A 14,732-nucleotide genomic window follows, 5' to 3' on the forward strand; every position below is an offset into this window, starting at 1 on the left:
CGTCACCCATCTTCCCGCCAACATACTTATCAAAACCGAGCCCCTGGTCTAAGCTTTCCCTAACTGCATGCTGTGTGGACTCGTACCTTCGCGCCTGATTATCAAGTAAATCACGTCCTGGTGGTTCCCTGAAGATGGGTGATGCATAAAGTTGATGCACAAATGTTACCCAAGCAGTTTATGTTACATCAACAGGAATGTTTAATCGTAGCTGTTCGAGGCTACTAATTAATTGTGATGTTTTATTAAATTTTAGTGAACACCTGAGGAAGGGCTCATGATTAGAGCCCGAAATGCATTGGGCGACATCCATTTCGCTAAATGAAGTTGGTTAATGTTTATTGAAATGCGTGTCCAGAAAAAGGCTCGGATGGGCATATCTGGCCATGAGAAGTTGTAAAAATAAACATGCTGCACGAGTATTTGAAATTACAAAATAAAGATAACTACAGTAAACTTTGGACTACCCGGAACTATTTTGTTGAAATCAAGGCATTGTTGATAAATTCACACGATTATTGCTCAACACGCTGTGCACTGGACATGGAGGGAATCCCCCTTCCATCTTCACTTCAGTATTCTCCTGCGTGACACTAGGGTAATCACGCCGTCCAAGCTGCACGCTACAGAAGGATCAAGATTGTACATGGACATAAGAGACTCAAAAGATGGTGTGCACTGCAAACCCCTTAAAATGTTGTATCTCCTCACCATATGGGCCGGAAGGGCCCATAGGTCTTTCCAGTGGCGCCTTTCGGCCTGGAATCTCCAGAAGGAGGACTATAGGGAACGGATGGAGGATGCCATTGATCAGTACTTGGCAATTAACGTTGGCTCGGTCCGAGGGGCTGCGACTCTGTGGGAAGCAATGAAGCCCTCTATTCGGGGGTAGACATTTCTTTCTGTGTAGCGTCACATAAATTGCGTAGGGAGGCCCTTCTGCAGGCGGAGATCACCATCCTCGGGCTGGAGGCGCAAAGCGGGGAAGGGGGTTGAAGACAGGCTCGCTGGCAGTTGCTGCTGGCACAGCAGGAATATTCGCATATTCTCCTAGATGAGGCTTATCAGGCGTTGATGGGGGGGGGGACTTCAACTCCGTTACAGATGTTTCCCTAGATAGATCTCACCCTCCCCTGGCAGAGTCCCCTGTGCATCGCTTGACCAAGGGTAGACTAGATTGGCAGGTGCGCTGGGGACTGATAGACGCTTGGCATGTGCTGCACCCGGGAGACCGAGACTACTCCTATTTTTCTGGCATGCATGAACTACACGTTAGATTGGATGCGATACTATGCTCCCCAACAGTAATGCCAGCTATAGTGCGAACTGAATATCTAACCAGAACGATTTCAGACCATAACCCCTTGTTAATTACCATGGATTGGATGGCTGGGGTCTCGTGCGTTACTACTTGGAAACTGCGACCCGAAGCGTTAGATGACCCACTGTTCCATGCAGCGCTAGAAGAGGGAATAACGCAGTATTTTGCAGAAAATGCGGGCACAACTGCGTGTCAATTGGTCATCAGGGGCCTCTGCATAGGGAAACATACGGGTATGCAGAAAACACTCCTGGACGATCTGGACAAAGCAGACTCCAGACTGCGGGAGGCGGAGATGGCGAGGCCTGGCCACCCTGAGCTACAGGAAGCGGTTAGTGCAGCTAAGGAAGCGGTAGCGGTTGAAGTGGAGCGCTTGCGCAGCTTTGACCATAGAGCCTACACGATGAGGGCCCATGCGGAGGGAGATAAGGTGGGGACATTATTGGCTTGGTTAGCCAACCCCACAAAGAAGAGTTCCCCCATCCTGGCTTTAGAGACGGAAGAGGGAGGAATGGTCTACACTCAAAACGGAATTATGCAGTGCTTCAAGCGCTATTATGAGGCACTTTATAAAAGTAGATTAGAGGACGGGGACCCTGCCGTCGACACTTTCCTGGATGGGCTGGAATTGCCAGAACTGGAGAAAGAACAGGCGAAAGACTTGGGGAAAGACATAGAGCCAGGAGAAACTCGAGGTGCCATTAAGCGCATGGCCCGCAACAAAACACCAGGACAAGATGGATTACCCATAGAATTCTATGGGAAATATGCTGACTTGCTGGTGCTGCGGCTGTAAGAAGTCTATAAAGAAACCAGAGAATCAGGACAGTTACCCCAATCAATGCGTGAAGCGCTGGTGATCCCGTTGTTCAAGCCAGGGAGGGAGAGTGAGAACACGGCCTCTTATAGGCCACTGTCGATGTTAACCACCGACTATAAAATACTTAGTAGCATACTGGCGGCCCGCTTGCTGCAATACATGACCACGCTAGTCCATGAAGACCAAGCTGGTTTCATACCAACGCGAAATACGACTGCGAACGTCAGGAGGTTGGTGCGACTACTAGACGATGATCACCCAGAAGCACAAAAGCCTATGATACTATCAGTAGATATCGAGAAAGCTTTTGATAGCTTAGAATGGGGATATTTATATAAAGTTTTGCGACGATTTGGATTAGGAGAGGGTTACCTACAATGGACGAAAGTACTATATACTTCGGCAGTGGCCAGGGTGAGAATAGGATCATTGATATCACCGAAATACCCGGTAGAACGAGAGACGAGGCAGGGATGCCCGTGATCCCCGTTACTGTTCGCCTTGGCGGTGGAGCTCCTTGCGGTTAAGATTCGGACAGGACAACACTACGGGGGCCTAGGTAGCAGAGACGGACAACAGCATATATCGCTCTACGCAGATGACTTACTACTATTCCTTGAGGACGCCGATAGGGTAATGGCAGGTGCGGAGAGATTACTCTCGGATTTTGGGGACGTCTCGGGCCTGAGAGTTATTGGTCCAAGACATGCCTGTTCCCGGTAAGACAAGGAGAGACTAGACCGGACATGAATCGAGCAGTGAGCTGGGAACCCACTTGCCTGAAATACCTAGTTGTACACATCTATCACATGACGGCAGATACGCTGGAAGGGAATGTGGGCCGCGGTGTGAGAGCGATGAGAGGTAGTATGGCCTTTTGGGCCACCCTTCCGTTGACGGTGACAGGCCGTATATCCCTCTTGAAAATGGTGGCTCTTCCTCATTTCTTATACTATTTTAGGACGCTGCCGTTGTGGATACCCAGCTCCACTTTCAGGTTACTGAAATCGATGGTGGTATCTTTTCTCTGGGGAGCGGGCAGGTGTAGAGTTGCGCAGGCGACGCTTATGCGACCCAAGGCCGAAGGAGGACTAGCAGTCCCAGACTTTGAGCTATACTATTTAGCAGCTCAATTGCAAATCTTCACACAAGAAGTAGCGAGGGTATTCCGAGGACCGGAATACAGGAGGAGAGGGGGAACACCGCGCCACGTCCTTTCATATATTGCTTTGCAGCAGAAACTAGACCCCAGGAACCTTCTCACCGAGGAGACAACGATCAGACTATGTTGGAATTGTTCCCAACGCAGGGCGGGAGTGCTACATCCGTATGCGCCCGAGATACCGCTTGGGATGCTGACGGCATTGCCGCACGGTGGAGATTGGTCGCAGTTACAACTCTGGGAAGAAGCAGGACTGCAAGTGGTAGGGGATCTATATGAAGACGGGGCTCTGCTAGCCTACCAAGCTCTCCAGGAGAGATTTGATTTACCAAGGGGAGGTTTCTTGCTGCACGCAGCGCTTACTAGAGCGATTCAGGCGCACTGGAGGGAGGGGCTGCTGGAGCCTAAGACGTCGATGGCCTGCCAGTACACCATGATGGCGGCAGGGACCTTCAAGGCGATCACGTGCCTATATTCTAGAATGCTTCATGAAAACCTGCCGCCTCTGGCTGTATTGAAGGGAAAGTGGGAAACTGATCTAGGTAAAGATATCCCTGAGACAGCCTGGGTGCAGATAGTGCGACGAGCCTGGAAGAGCACGCGGAACGCAAGGTTTCAGCTAGTACATTTCTATATCCTCCACAGAGCATATTTGACGCCTGGGAAAATCCAGAAAGGTAGAGGAGGCAGCATGTCCCAGATGTACGAGAGCGGGGGTGGAATTGGAACATATGCTGTGGTCTTGCCCAGCTATGGGACTTTATTGGAAGGAGATGGGGGATACCCTGAATGAGGTGACGGAGAGGCGACTGGAGTTCGATATGGCCATTAGTATACTACACTGGTTCCCCCACACATCCAAGAATAAGATTACGAGTAAATTCATAGATATGGGACTTCTATTAGCAAAACGAGAAATTACGAAGCGTTGGAAAGCAACAGTGGGTCCCACCAGTAAAAGATGGAAGGGCGAATTTCTCAAATGGGCCACCAGCGAAAGCGCGCTGCGTTATCAGTTGGCGCGCAGACGAAATGACGATAAGGCGCTAGAGGCGGCGGCTGCATGGGAGGCGTTAGTATAGGCATTGCGAGACTGTGAGTCACACGACGATGAAGAGGGGCAGGTCACGGTTGGGGGGATAGCCCTGGAACAAGACGGGTACATCGCATAACTCAATACATAGCTACTCCTAGGAATGTATGGTAAAAGAGGGCAGAGACGGCTACCTGCGTCGTTGGTGGGGAATGAGGGAGGGGGGAGGGAATTCACAGTTTTCATAGTGCTTAAGGGTAGGGCCTAAGTTACGAAGGTTTCTGTTTTATCCGATGTGCAGCTCGTGAAGGGCTTACATATCCTTATGCCATGCACTGTATAACTGGTGGGAGGCTTTTGATTGATCCTTAGTGAATATGTTGATAAATATCAAGTAAGGATTTGTATATGTTTTGTACAAAAAAAACAATAAACCACGTTTAAAAAAAAAAGAAAATGAGGCTTGTCAGGCGTGGCTGGCTACCCGTAGCAGGATCTATCAGTGGGGAGATAAATCGAGCAAGCTGTTGCATAGACTATGTCGGGGGTCACTTTGCCCTCAGGCTCTTCCAGGCGTTGTGGGGACGGATGGGTCACCTATTTCTGATGCGTCAGCTGTTGCTGAAAGCTTCGCTGAGTATTACGCCACCAAGGAATGCCTATCAGTGGAAGTCATCGGTCGTTTTTTGGACGACCTCCTGCCTAAAGTGCTCTCTGATGAATCACGAGTGGAATTGAATTGCCCGCTCACGGAGGATGAACTGGGGGCAGCCCTAGGGGATCTGAATCCTGGCAAGGCCCCGGGCCCAAATGGTTTCCCGGGCGAATTATTTAAGAAATTCTTCCTACAGCTGGGTCCCCACTATCGCAGGGTGGTGGAGGAGGCCAGGAAACGGGGTAGCCTGCCCAGTGATTGGAGACATGTGGAGGTAGTAGTATTCCACAAGCCCGGCAGACTTCCCGAGCACCATGCTTCGTATCACCCTATTTCCCTTCTGAACGTAGAGACCAAGATTTTGGCTAAGGCAATGGCAAATCGTCTCTGACCCCATATAGCCTCGCTAGTACATCCAGATCAGGCTGGGTTTATGCCCCAACGGGCGACCCCGCAATAATATTCGGTGGGTGCATGTTACAGTTGCGACTGTCCAGGGATTGGGGGAACGGGCAGTGCTCCTGCTGGCTGATATGGACAGGGTGTTCGACTCTTTAAGCTGGGTATATCTATTTGCACTTTTTGCGTAGGTTGAACTTAGGACCTCGTTTCTTGTTGTATTTAACCCTGTTGTATACAGACTTAACGGCGTTGGTGTGAGTGGAGGGCTCTGTCTCCTCTATATTTTCTATTGGGTGGGTACCAGGCAGGGGTGTCCACTGTCCCCCTATTTGTTTGGGCTGGCAATGGAGCCCCTAGCCGTCTTGGTGCGAATTGATGCTTAAGTGACCGGTCTCAAATGGGCACATGGATTGTCTGATTGTATAGCATTATATGCCGACGATGTGCTGTTCTTCCTCACTAATTTGGATAGGACGGGACCCCGGGTGCTGCACATAATGCAGATCTTTGGGGAAACCTCGGGCCTTTACATGAACCCTCGGAAATCCACCCTATGGGTCTTGGGAGGCGGGGACACGCTCGGCTCCTGGGCGTCGTCGGTGCAGGTGGTTCATGGGGGATTGAAATATCTGGGAGTATTCCTGTCTGATTCTCCCACCACGGCTTGGGGACGGAAAATGGCATCCGTATGGGATCGTGTGCGTGAAGACATCAAGACCTGGTCTCATATGCCTTTGTCTATCTACGGCCGGTCAGCAATTTTTAAGATGGTTTTGCAGAATCATCCATACCCGATTCCCCCTAGGTGGTTCCGTCAGGTTAATGCAGCACTGGGCCAGTTCCTCTGGCATGGTGGAGCGGCAAGGGTGGCGCTACAGACTTGTTTTCAGTCTACATATTGCGGGGGATTGGCGACTTCAGACATCTTGTCTTACTGTATGGCCTCGCACCTGCTCGTCCTTAACGAGTGGTGGTATGGGGACAGGACAGACCTGACTTACGCCGTCAAGTGACGGTGCATGGGATACCACACCCTACATACGATTCTCTACTCTGCCCCGTTGAGACGCTCTCTACCGTCTGCCACACAGGTTGTCTTTCAGATCAGGAGGCAGGCGCTACGGAGGATGGGTTGGTGGAACAGACTGACCCAGGAGACCCATTTTTGACATAACGTCTGCTTGCCACACTTGGTGGCTCTGCCTGGGTTCCACAACTGGGACAATATTGGGATCTCCACATTGGGCAATGTCATGTGGGGTCCGGTTTTGAAATCCTTCCAAGATATCCAGAAAGACTTTCAGATGCCGAAAACCCAATTCTTTAAGTACTTACAGTTCCGGCATGCTTTTTCCCCTAGCTTGGAAAGATTGGAGTTGCTGGTGGAGTTCAGCCCGGTGGAGGCCAAGGTATTTATGGGGGACCTCCATGATCACAAGATCTCTAAAATCTACCAGTCCCTGGTTACACGTTGTTCTCCTTCACTGCAGCGTTTAAGGGAGACCTGGGAGGGTGATGTGGGTCAGATGGAGGAGGAAGACTGGACGGAGGCTTTAGCATGTCCGCGAGGAGCGGCCATCGTGATGAGCCTACGACTTATCCAATTCAAGTACCTACATTGGGTATATTATGCCAGGGTCAGGAGGGCGGGTTTGATGGCCTCCCCGGTGTGTTTCTGGTGCGAACACGAGGACGGGACCCTGTTGCATTTGGTCTGGCATTGCTCTGCATTAGCGAGATTCTGGAGGGGGGTGCTGGCCTGTCTCTCTGAAGTGCTGGGGTGAGAACTTCCTGGGTCACCGAAGCTGGTCCTCTTACATGTTATGGAAGGGATCGGGGCAATATTTACAAGCGCCATTTTATGCTTCTGGGCTTTACCCTGGAGAAAAGGGACATCGCTAGGGCTTGGAAGGCAGCAGTGGCTCCCTCTGCCTCTGCTTGGAGAAATGGTCTAGAATTTTGTATGGGTCTGGAAATCCCAATTTTTGTGGCCAGGGGGTGTCCCCGGAAGCACTTTAAGATCTGGAAGCGTTGGGCTAACTATCGAGGTCTGGAGCTTGAGCCGCCACAGGGGGACTGGAGCTGAGACCCAGTGTGAGCTCCACACCTTTCACTGTTACTTTCCTTTATTTTCTGTTTATGCTTATCCCCTTTCCTGCAGCTCATCAGCAGGACGGTTGCCTCGTAGGTGATGATATCTTACATTGTACAATGATGGTTTTTGATGTGATGTGTAGCTCTGGAATAGACGACAGTGCACTGGGGGATGGGGGGGAGGTTACAGTTTTGAGGTTCTGATTTTATTTGTATCCCTTTTCATCTTCTCCTGAAAATTTATGAAAATGGTCAAATTCAATTTATGTATATGAATGCGGCAGCTACCTCTGGGTCACAGAGCTCTGCGTCATATGTGATGTTTTCACAAATAAAATCTGTTTTTAAAAAAACAACACTTTATTGATTTTGCTTTTAAACCATTATATTCATTTTTTTAAAAACATTTTTATTGATTTTCAACCACAAACTGAGCATCCATTGTTTGTTATCACACCATCATCAATGGGGGCCACATTCTTCATTCACAGTGATTGTGTCGTATCCATTATCTGTTCCAAACCATATACCTAATGCCTCAATTCCTTTACATTCACATGCTTGCTTCTAATAATTATCACTGTAGCATATGTGATGAACGTGACAGTACTTTCTATTCCAATCTATGTGTTATTTATCCGATCAATCAATGCGCCCATCTTATAATAAAACAATCCCTCCCCCTGTACCCTCCCTAGCCTGTTCCACTGGTGTGCCCATCAATAATAGATCCGGAAAACTACCAATAATACAGATCTGTTTTAAACCATTATATTCATGTATACATTTTATACATCATTGTATTGGAAAGCACATTTTCATATGTTTGTTGGCCACAATACTTAACAGCTGATGATTTATACTGGGTTTGCATAGTATTCACACTACAGAGATTTTGTTAAGAAAAACCATATAGTAACTGCTTTTATTGTGTATGTGTTACCTTAACAACCCGTCCCTCCTACCCTCCTCCCAACTATTCTGGTTCTTTACTGTTATATTATTGTGTCTCAGTCACCTTGGTGTTACATGTGTGGCATTATTTGTGTTTACCGTGTGGTTGTGCATCCGATCTGTGCCTGAGCTGGGCCCGACTATACGGTGTGAAGTCTATAGACACCTGTGTTTGTTTCCCTTATAACCCTTTCATCTCTAACAACAAAAAAAGAACATGCTACATAAAGGGTTTAAATACATGGCCTGGACCTTACCCCCAGAGCAATTTGCTATGTAGGACCAACACATCTAAAACCCATTAGTTTGAAAGAGGTTACCAACTTCAAAATTCATAATGCCCCTTATCCCTCCTGGATTCCTCTGTTAAATTAATATGTCGAGTCCTACTAGAGAGGTTGGAATCCTGTGTGATGGATAATCGGATCTAAACAGACGTCCAGTATGCTTTTAGAAGGGATGTGGGCACAATGGAACAATGTATAAATCTTCATCTGCTCATCAGCAAATACACTTTGGCAAAAGAGGGCTACATTTGTTTATGCTTTACAGATTTGAGCAGTGCTTTTGATCTGGTTAACCACACCAATTCATGCCAGTCAGTAGCTAAGATGGGTGCCCCCATTGAAACTGTGAATTTTCCAACACAGCTTTAGACCCAGCTAACATAAAGGGCATGCTGTGGGTCAAGGGGAGAAGTCGCAACACGTATCAATCGGGTATATGAGTTTTTGCGAAAGATCAATGAAAATGCCCCTAAAGTTGGCCAGGGTCCAACACCAGCACTCCTATATACCGATGATGCCACCTAGATCTCGTGAACTGATAATAGACTCCAGCTCTTGATTGACGGTTTCACCACGTACAAGGAGATTAAGGATATGAACATTATTTGAAAAAAACCTTCACTGTGACGTGTGGAAAAGGGAGACCCAGGAAAAAAAATCATCATATCAAGGAAGTAGCTCTAGCAGCAACAGACAGTTGTACATACCTAGGTGGGAGCGTTTTCTAGTAATGGTCAATGGGGGACATGTGGAAGCAGCAAAACTGAAATACTCTTTTGTAACTTTTATAGGGACCTGAGGGAAACACATTTTGTGGCCATTGCTTTTAAAATAAATACAAAAATTATTTATCACAAAGATGCTTTCAATTATATCTGTATTCTTGATAATGTGATCCTATGCTATTGAGTCTCTGTTTATGTTTCTTGTGCCATCCAAAGAAAGACACGGTAACTATACCTGGACATTTTAAGATATATAAATGAATAGCTAAAGATGCTATGCTTTTAATAGCACTAATATGTTTCAGTTAACTATCTACTATCAATTGCTCCTAATAATGTTTTTGTATCTGTTGGCTATTGAGTTGGGGTTCCTGGAGTTCTGTGTCTTGTATATTATTATTTTCTTGTTTCAAAACTGTATATAAAAACTATTGATTTGATATATGAAGCATATAAGAAAAAAGAGAGAAAAGTAACAATCGTATATGTTTAGCTCTTATCTAACCACTGTATAATTAGAAGTAAATAACAGAGAGTAATAAGAAATGGAAAGTCAATTGCTAAATATTATAAAAACCATACAAAAACACAATTCATGGGAGTTTAGGCATTTCTTCAATCCGGTGAGTATGAAGACGCGTCTTGTTTGCAGATAAATCTAAAACAATAGTAATGAATAGCCATAAAAGATCACGTCTGATAGCAAGAGCAATTTTTAAGATGGTTTTGCAGAATCATCCATACCCGATTCCCCCTAGGTGGTTCCGTCAGGTTAATGCAGCACTGGGCCAGTTCCTCTGGCATGGTGGAGCGGCAAGGGTGGCGCTACAGACTTGTTTTCAGTCTACATATTGCGGGGGATTGGCGACTTCAGACATCTTGTCTTACTGTATGGCCTCGCACCTGCTCGTCCTTAACGAGTGGTGGTATGGGGACAGGACAGACCTGACTTACGCCGTCAAGTGACGGTGCATGGGATACCACACCCTACATACGATTCTCTACTCTGCCCCGTTGAGACGCTCTCTACCGTCTGCCACACAGGTTGTCTTTCAGATCAGGAGGCAGGCGCTACGGAGGATGGGTTGGTGGAACAGACTGACCCAGGAGACCCATTTTTGACATAACGTCTGCTTGCCACACTTGGTGGCTCTGCCTGGGTTCCACAACTGGGACAATATTGGGATCTCCACATTGGGCAATGTCATGTGGGGTCCGGTTTTGAAATCCTTCCAAGATATCCAGAAAGACTTTCAGATGCCGAAAACCCAATTCTTTAAGTACTTACAGTTCCGGCATGCTTTTTCCCCTAGCTTGGAAAGATTGGAGTTGCTGGTGGAGTTCAGCCCGGTGGAGGCCAAGGTATTTATGGGGGACCTCCATGATCACAAGATCTCTAAAATCTACCAGTCCCTGGTTACACGTTGTTCTCCTTCACTGCAGCGTTTAAGGGAGACCTGGGAGGGTGATGTGGGTCAGATGGAGGAGGAAGACTGGACGGAGGCTTTAGCATGTCCGCGAGGAGCGGCCATCGTGATGAGCCTACGACTTATCCAATTCAAGTACCTACATTGGGTATATTATGCCAGGGTCAGGAGGGCGGGTTTGATGGCCTCCCCGGTGTGTTTCTGGTGCGAACACGAGGACGGGACCCTGTTGCATTTGGTCTGGCATTGCTCTGCATTAGCGAGATTCTGGAGGGGGGTGCTGGCCTGTCTCTCTGAAGTGCTGGGGTGAGAACTTCCTGGGTCACCGAAGCTGGTCCTCTTACATGTTATGGAAGGGATCGGGGCAATATTTACAAGCGCCATTTTATGCTTCTGGGCTTTACCCTGGAGAAAAGGGACATCGCTAGGGCTTGGAAGGCAGCAGTGGCTCCCTCTGCCTCTGCTTGGAGAAATGGTCTAGAATTTTGTATGGGTCTGGAAATCCCAATTTTTGTGGCCAGGGGGTGTCCCCGGAAGCACTTTAAGATCTGGAAGCGTTGGGCTAACTATCGAGGTCTGGAGCTTGAGCCGCCACAGGGGGACTGGAGCTGAGACCCAGTGTGAGCTCCACACCTTTCACTGTTACTTTCCTTTATTTTCTGTTTATGCTTATCCCCTTTCCTGCAGCTCATCAGCAGGACGGTTGCCTCGTAGGTGATGATATCTTACATTGTACAATGATGGTTTTTGATGTGATGTGTAGCTCTGGAATAGACGACAGTGCACTGGGGGATGGGGGGGAGGTTACAGTTTTGAGGTTCTGATTTTATTTGTATCCCTTTTCATCTTCTCCTGAAAATTTATGAAAATGGTCAAATTCAATTTATGTATATGAATGCGGCAGCTACCTCTGGGTCACAGAGCTCTGCGTCATATGTGATGTTTTCACAAATAAAATCTGTTTTTAAAAAAACAACACTTTATTGATTTTGCTTTTAAACCATTATATTCATTTTTTTAAAAACATTTTTATTGATTTTCAACCACAAACTGAGCATCCATTGTTTGTTATCACACCATCATCAATGGGGGCCACATTCTTCATTCACAGTGATTGTGTCGTATCCATTATCTGTTCCAAACCATATACCTAATGCCTCAATTCCTTTACATTCACATGCTTGCTTCTAATAATTATCACTGTAGCATATGTGATGAACGTGACAGTACTTTCTATTCCAATCTATGTGTTATTTATCCGATCAATCAATGCGCCCATCTTATAATAAAACAATCCCTCCCCCTGTACCCTCCCTAGCCTGTTCCACTGGTGTGCCCATCAATAATAGATCCGGAAAACTACCAATAATACAGATCTGTTTTAAACCATTATATTCATGTATACATTTTATACATCATTGTATTGGAAAGCACATTTTCATATGTTTGTTGGCCACAATACTTAACAGCTGATGATTTATACTGGGTTTGCATAGTATTCACACTACAGAGATTTTGTTAAGAAAAACCATATAGTAACTGCTTTTATTGTGTATGTGTTACCTTAACAACCCGTCCCTCCTACCCTCCTCCCAACTATTCTGGTTCTTTACTGTTATATTATTGTGTCTCAGTCACCTTGGTGTTACATGTGTGGCATTATTTGTGTTTACCGTGTGGTTGTGCATCCGATCTGTGCCTGAGCTGGGCCCGACTATACGGTGTGAAGTCTATAGACACCTGTGTTTGTTTCCCTTATAACCCTTTCATCTCTAACAACAAAAAAAGAACATGCTACATAAAGGGTTTAAATACATGGCCTGGACCTTACCCCCAGAGCAATTTGCTATGTAGGACCAACACATCTAAAACCCATTAGTTTGAAAGAGGTTACCAACTTCAAAATTCATAATGCCCCTTATCCCTCCTGGATTCCTCTGTTAAATTAATATGTCGAGTCCTACTAGAGAGGTTGGAATCCTGTGTGATGGATAATCGGATCTAAACAGACGTCCAGTATGCTTTTAGAAGGGATGTGGGCACAATGGAACAATGTATAAATCTTCATCTGCTCATCAGCAAATACACTTTGGCAAAAGAGGGCTACATTTGTTTATGCTTTACAGATTTGAGCAGTGCTTTTGATCTGGTTAACCACACCAATTCATGCCAGTCAGTAGCTAAGATGGGTGCCCCCATTGAAACTGTGAATTTTCCAACACAGCTTTAGACCCAGCTAACATAAAGGGCATGCTGTGGGTCAAGGGGAGAAGTCGCAACACGTATCAATCGGGTATATGAGTTTTTGCGAAAGATCAATGAAAATGCCCCTAAAGTTGGCCAGGGTCCAACACCAGCACTCCTATATACCGATGATGCCACCTAGATCTCGTGAACTGATAATAGACTCCAGCTCTTGATTGACGGTTTCACCACGTACAAGGAGATTAAGGATATGAACATTATTTGAAAAAAACCTTCACTGTGACGTGTGGAAAAGGGAGACCCAGGAAAAAAAATCATCATATCAAGGAAGTAGCTCTAGCAGCAACAGACAGTTGTACATACCTAGGTGGGAGCGTTTTCTAGTAATGGTCAATGGGGGACATGTGGAAGCAGCAAAACTGAAATACTCTTTTGTAACTTTTATAGGGACCTGAGGGAAACACATTTTGTGGCCATTGCTTTTAAAATAAATACAAAAATTATTTATCACAAAGATGCTTTCAATTATATCTGTATTCTTGATAATGTGATCCTATGCTATTGAGTCTCTGTTTATGTTTCTTGTGCCATCCAAAGAAAGACACGGTAACTATACCTGGACATTTTAAGATATATAAATGAATAGCTAAAGATGCTATGCTTTTAATAGCACTAATATGTTTCAGTTAACTATCTACTATCAATTGCTCCTAATAATGTTTTTGTATCTGTTGGCTATTGAGTTGGGGTTCCTGGAGTTCTGTGTCTTGTATATTATTATTTTCTTGTTTCAAAACTGTATATAAAAACTATTGATTTGATATATGAAGCATATAAGAAAAAAGAGAGAAAAGTAACAATCGTATATGTTTAGCTCTTATCTAACCACTGTATAATTAGAAGTAAATAACAGAGAGTAATAAGAAATGGAAAGTCAATTGCTAAATATTATAAAAACCATACAAAAACACAATTCATGGGAGTTTAGGCATTTCTTCAATCCGGTGAGTATGAAGACGCGTCTTGTTTGCAGATAAATCTAAAACAATAGTAATGAATAGCCATAAAAGATCACGTCTGATAGCAAGAGATATTGGATTAAAAAACGCTCTGTCTAGTCTGTGATTATAACAGACACAATACCACCAGGCCTGGAAAGATATTGTAGTACCATTCTTCCATGAGTTATATGTTAGAAAGCAACTGCCAGAAGTAATTCAATGATGTGGAAATTAAAGGATTGTGTAGCCCAGACTTCAGAAACACTACCAAGGAACAGATTAATAAAGTGAAAAGGGATTTGTGTGTGAAAAATATTGATTGTTGCCATACCTGCAACCAAATGTTGTAGCCATGAGAACATTCAAACAACATATGTTTCAAGTCAGCTGAAACAGCATTAAATGTCCAACAGGAAGAGGAGAGAGTGGAGTTCATCTTGTACAGGGACACAAGAGTATACATAAGCCTGTTATAGATGAAAAACAAAGATTGAGTAGTAGCTGCCCTAGACGTTTTCCTTATTGTAGTCCAGATTTTATTCCAAACAGAAATAGAAAAAGAGGTCTGGAGATAAACTTCCCAAGTAAGCTCCATGTTTATTTTAGTTTGAATATCCGGAGGGGTGGTTATCTGTTTATATGCTTG

The sequence above is a fragment of the Lissotriton helveticus genome, chromosome 11 (assembly GCF_964261635.1).
Source record: "Lissotriton helveticus chromosome 11, aLisHel1.1, whole genome shotgun sequence".
NCBI lineage: Eukaryota > Metazoa > Chordata > Amphibia > Caudata > Salamandridae > Lissotriton > Lissotriton helveticus.